The sequence below is a fragment of the Pyxicephalus adspersus genome, chromosome 10, assembly GCF_032062135.1.
Source record: "Pyxicephalus adspersus chromosome 10, UCB_Pads_2.0, whole genome shotgun sequence".
Taxonomy (NCBI): domain Eukaryota; kingdom Metazoa; phylum Chordata; class Amphibia; order Anura; family Pyxicephalidae; genus Pyxicephalus; species Pyxicephalus adspersus.
This window is the reverse complement of record NC_092867.1, coordinates 16,365,095-16,371,094: the sequence shown is the minus strand read 5'-3', so window position 1 is coordinate 16,371,094 and position 6,000 is coordinate 16,365,095. Positions and strand designations below refer to the sequence as shown.

Below are 6,000 nucleotides of genomic sequence, written 5' to 3'. Positions count from 1 at the left end.
GATTTCTAATTGGGCAGTGCATCCCCTTCTAAGGTGTGTTCCCAGGTTGGATCGTGCCAAACACCAAAACGATGCCTCTTGCGCCCCCTTTAGGTGTTCGGCATAAAGAAGGTTCAGGCTGCCCCTTGGACCGATAATTGTGATTGGGTAAGAGAGATTCTGTGTGTCTCCTATAAGCTACCTTGGTGTGCACCAGATAAAAGCAGAGTGGAAAGTTAACATGTAAAACTGTTTTCATATAGCTGAAAAATAACATTTGAAGTACCAATTACAAAGCTGAAGATGAAGTCTGAAATGTTATTATTTATTCATATAAAACAGGATTTATATAGCGCAAACATTACGCAGCGCTGTACATTAAATAGGGGTTGCAAATGACGGACTAATACATACAGTGATACAAGAGGAGAGGACCCTGCCCAGAAGAGCTTACAATCTAGTAGGTGGATGTTGGGTCTGCAGCTTACACCCGTTATTGAAACTTCCTCTCATGTTTGCATTGGAAGTCAAGGCGTCTGGTGGAGATACATCAATAAAAACATTGGTTTATTTTTTTGTAGAACTTCATTATTTTTCATGTCATGAGTTAACAAGCTTACCAAATGCTTTAGCTATTTTAGTGAATAGAATGTGTAGCTCTCCAGACTTGTCTGATGAAAGCAAGAGTACTTGTTGACCTTTTGCCAATGTTTGGAACTTATTCCAAGTTCATAATTGTTTTCTCTGAATTGTTCTAAAGTGCTTTAAAAGGGTCAGAAGTTCATGTGTTGTAAATATTTTAAACTTCAGATATAGGTGAATGTTGGAGTCAGATGTGCAGGCAATAATAAATGCAACTGCAATGCATACACCAGATGTCAACAACTTGGTTTGTTGTTCAGAACTATCTACAACTTTGGGAGCTTTTATGCATTTATCCCCAATGGCTTAACGATGGTATAAAATCTGGATAAAGAATTAATATTCTAGTGTAGATCACGGCATCACAATATTACTTTGTGTGATAAATAATAAACAATTCACTGTTCTCTGGAAATACAGCTTTAAGTTTTGAGAGTGAAATCATCTCCAGTCCATCACAGATTGTATAGCAGCCAGCAGTTTGGTCCAGTAGACACTGGCACTAATATGTGTGGGTAATAAAACTTGGAAATATAAAGGGCCAAGAACATAATCACTTCCCTTGTGCGAATATAGAAGCACAAATAATAAGCGTTCCAGGAGAAATTAAGTCTTGATGATGTACAAGTGTATATTTAGTCCTGCATGTTTTATAATGCAATGCCAGACCATGGGGTAGCTCCTTAAGGTAATTTAGGGATATTGCCTTGGGGGTGGATACTTTACCTCTCCTCACAAAAGCAAAATGTAATTTCGTTTGTTTTTACGTGCCATTTCTATGTGCATGTAAAGGTTGCTGCATCTTAATTTTTTTATTTATTTTGCTGGACCAGTTGGAGCAGATCTTGTGACATTGATTGTAGTTAAAATTACTAACTTGTCATATTATGCAGCACTTAAAAAAAAAAGTCCATTGTCGTATAACTAACTGTTCCTCAAGAGGGGCTCACAATCTTAATATCCCTACCATGGTGATATGTCATTACCAAAACCTAAGGCCAATTTGGAGAGGCAGCCAATTAACCCAACTGCATGTTTTTGAGATGTGGGAGGAAACAGAAGTGCCCGGAGAAAACCTACTTAAACACGGGAGCATCAAACTCTTTCTGGGTCAGGGGTGTCAAACTCTTTTTGACCCCCAAAGGAATCCTAAATTTAAACTGCACCTGGCCCGCCCCTGCATTGAAATAGCGCCGCTACTACAATTCCTGGCATCGCTCGTGCCTGTAGACCAGCGGCCTCTCTGCCTATGTGTGGCTCTATATTGGACTGTTTTATAGATGCAGGGAATTGTAGTAGCGGTGCTATTTCAGTTTCATGTTTGGCCCGCGACTTTGTTTAAGTTTTTAATTTTAGCCCACTATATTGAGTTTGACACCCTTGTTCTAGATCAGGTGCTGATCCAGATTAAAATGTGGTATACTTGGATAGAGTGCAAGCCACCGAACCAACTGTGCTTCATTTGTTGTAGTTTTGGAAATTCTCCTTCCCTCCCTTACACATTTTCTAAAGATATGATTTTTTTATATAAATAGTTTTATTTCATTTTTAGCCTCTTACATGAAAATCTGCAGCCTCCTAGGATATTCATGCATCCATCACAGGTTAGTAAGCTTTACTTACATAGATGTCTGGGTCTTCTTCATTTTAAAACAACCATTTCAGCTGTTGTATCCTATCCAACTTTGGCTTCTCCCCAGCCCCTTTTAGCCAGGCGCACCACCCAGCACTTTTCAGCAGCCATTCGGCTGTTTTTTGTGGTTACTGAAGACTTGGGTCACAATACAGTGTCCGCCACCCAGCTTAAAAAAACATTCGGGGCCTTAGACACAGATACCTATCGGTAGTTATATTGTGCTTTCACTTGACACCTCCTCCAGAATCTTTAGCGGACCGCACAGAAAACCGCTTTAACCGCTGGGACAAGGGTGCCCACACTTTTTTTGGCTTGCGAGCTACTTTTAAAATGACCAAGTCAAAATGATCTACCGACTATGAAAACTTGGACTTACTTCCTGTGCGCGGTAGAGTTTATTTTGAAAGGCAGGGCTCCGCTATCTACCCACATTGCCTTTGCCATCTACCGGTAGATTGCGATTCACCTGTTGGGCACCCCTGCACTAAGGGTTCTCAAGACTAGATCTGGGTGAACCGAATAAACATTTCCATTTTATTGGCACCTTGAGCTGGCTGTTTTGGGTAGTTTTGTTGTCACCTGTATACATTTAATAGTCATATGCCCGTTGTGCCCTTTTCTTTTGATGTGGTGTTTGGACTCCTAGGAGTTAATAATCCTTCAGGGCCTAGTAAGCTGCATGAAATCTGTAGAGGTAACTGCAGCTGATCCCCTTCATGCCAGCTGTGCCACAGATGGATTTCTGATAAGTCGGCAGGCTGCTCTGAATATTGCAATGAGTTTACTTGTGGTTAGGATTTTATTGTCAATTATTAAAACAGGTGAAAGTGGTACATTTAAAGGACACCTAAGGACACCTATGTTAGCAATCTTCATATATAGTGGATTTTTTCCCCCTTGCACCATAGTGACAAAGGATGAATGCAATGACTTTTTTGTTTTTAGTTTTAGATGTGCTTTCATCGTTGCTGGTTCTTTGCAACAGTTTTATAAAGTGGAATCAAACCCAAACAACAATAGCATACTTCCTAATAATACTTTTGTCATTTTTCTTTCACAGGCCTTTATTTCAACAAGATCAACTTTTTAAAAAGTTTGTAACTGCTACTTTTGATCTTTTTCAGGGTGAACTACATTGCATGGTGCCCCGGAAGCTAAATGTAGCCACACTGATGTGACATAACGTCTTTGTGTGTTGTGGCCTCTCGGCTTTGCTTTAGGGCTCATATTATAGAAGTCTGGCTTCATTTGGGCATACTTGAATGACTGGGTGACACTAGTAAGGCCATAGTACAGAAATACCTTTAGATAGCAATCTATTTGCAGCCTATTGTTATAATGTGCCCTCCCTCAGCAGACGTTTGAAGAAGCAGCGCTAAGAGGCCCCGGGCATGAAGGTTTTTCCAGACCTGAAAAAGTCAGTGTTTTTGGAGCAAATTAATGAATGATATCTTAAACTTTCACTTACTTTGGCAGACTCAAAGTGGAAAAAAAAGATAATGAATGTTTAATACTTTAAGTAGTATTACTGCAGGCGCATATAGATTACTCACTGGGTCAAGTGCCTATTACATTTGTTTTACTTCAGGCAAAGTTCCCCCAATGCTAAAATACTCGCATTATGGGGGAAACGGTGAATGCGATGTTCCCTTTTATGTAACGTAGGCAACATTTCTAAGTCTCACACCTCTGCTCGGGTCTTTACGGAGATAAGATCTCCAGTCTGTTTTCCAGGAAAACCACATGACGATGGGATATGTAGTACCGGTAATCCTGTGTATTTTGCCTGAAGATGCGGCAAGGATGAAAGGAGATCAGGTGTGTGGACAGCATAGAAATGATGAGTAAATAAAGATTGTGGCTGTATTCCTTCTCCTTGTGCTTATAATTCAGTATCTGAACCTTTGAATGTTGGCTGCAGAACTTCTTCGTTCTTTCTCTAGTAGCACTGGGATTGTCCAGACGCTTGTCTTTTATTTTTTTTGTTATCTTTGCCTTGAACAATAAATGTAATACTTGTGCATTATCATACTTGGAAAATTTAGATTGCAGATTTATTTTGATGGTTCTGCTTGCAGGAAGAGTTGTCTACAAATTACAATTTCCAAGAAGGGAATTTATGACAGAAGGTTCTTCATGACATTGAGTTCAGCAGCCTATAATAGGGTTATGTAACAACTAAAGTTTTGATACTTTTTTATATATTTTTTACTTCGACACCTATAAACTTGAGTGGAAATACTTTCCAGACAACTTCCTTGCACTTTTAAACACTTCTTTCTGATCTGTCGAAATGTTTTAGATGTATTTAGAAGGATACATTACGTGTTTCTGCTTCCTAAACTTCTCCATTTCCTGTGCATGACAAATGGAACCCTCAAAGTGGTTTTCAAGTGTTTAATAAAGCCAAGAAAAATGCCTGTAGCTGTACCTGGAGGTCAGCAGTTGCAATTGCGTTTTAAGGATTTACAAGCAATTTTTTTGCAATAGCTACAGCAGATCATATAGCACGCCAGTATTTTTTTTTTTTCTTAGAGAAATTCATGGTTTAGCTAAATTGCCTTAGAAAATATTTATGGATCTGTAGGACATGCAAATCATAGCCAAAGTGGTTGCTGATTACCAGCTCTAAAGGTAAGGTACAATTTTAGGTAATATAGCAATGTCTTTTTCTGTTTATTAACTATTCCCGAGAACTGGGAAGTGCTATTGAATGACATGGAAGTCTCCTAGGCTCATTTTCAGAACTGCTGACAGATTGGTTACAGTGAAGGATAGCGGGCTGCCTGATACAAATAATGGAGGCACTGGTAATTGATGATAATTACTAAGATGATCACAGACACAAATCGTATGGAACTGTAGTCTACTTGGCACATGAAGCAGACAGAAAGCACAATGAGTAAATATTTATACATCATTTACATTGTATCCTATTTTCCATACATATTTTAGTCAATTGGAAAGTATGGAACAATACAGTGTGCTTCTTACTTAATTTTTTAACTGGTGAATTGCCTGTTTGCAATCGCTTGTAGCCAACTCAATCACAGATCTGTGTATGATTATCTTAGAATTACTCGTAGGCACATGACAATAATTGTTCATCTAGATCCTGCATACACCCAGCAGTGGTCCTGGTCAAGTGGTCTCCTGTATATTTACAGGAGGAGGGCAGCAACACTGTTTGCCGAACCTTGTTTTGTGTTTTGTCTCCGGGCAATAAGTACGATAGTGTAAGCGACTTACGCTGGTCAATGTTTGTTAAGCAGAATACAGAATTGCACTGTTTGCTGCACACTGATTCTGTGTAGATGTCGCATAATGAACATCAAGAATGATTTCTTCATTATGATGACGCACATCAATTGTGAGTTTTGTTGTGTGCTATTCTGACTTCACATGCGTGCAACCTTTTGTGTGACCATAATCGGTTATGTGAAGTACTAAAACGAGATTAACAAAGAGAACGCACTGCTTTTAGTTGGTCAGTTCAAGATATTGATGCACTCAAATCTAAATATAATTCAGCTAATAAACTTTTCTGAAATTAACCAAGTTTTGTATACGTTCTCTTCAAAGGGCATATTTGTAAAATTCCTTAGTTTCCTCTTATCAGGTGTTGTGGCAACGTAAGTACCACTTGTCTGCCTTACCTGCCTTCACCTTAAAGTCAAACCATACCCACACTTAATATAGTCTCAAGCACATAAAGTACCTCATTCGTTATACAGTGAACAGGC

General features: G+C 39.0%; 1 protein-coding gene across 1 annotated transcript in view; it reads left to right on the top strand.

The window, feature by feature from the left end:
• Window positions 1-6,000, top strand: part of ZRANB1 (zinc finger RANBP2-type containing 1) — a 31,600-nt gene continuing 25,600 nt past the window's right edge. The window contains exon 1 of the mRNA XM_072424381.1: window positions 1-147. The gene's annotated coding sequence lies outside the window, so the exon portion shown is untranslated. The remainder of the gene's footprint in view (window positions 148-6,000) is intronic.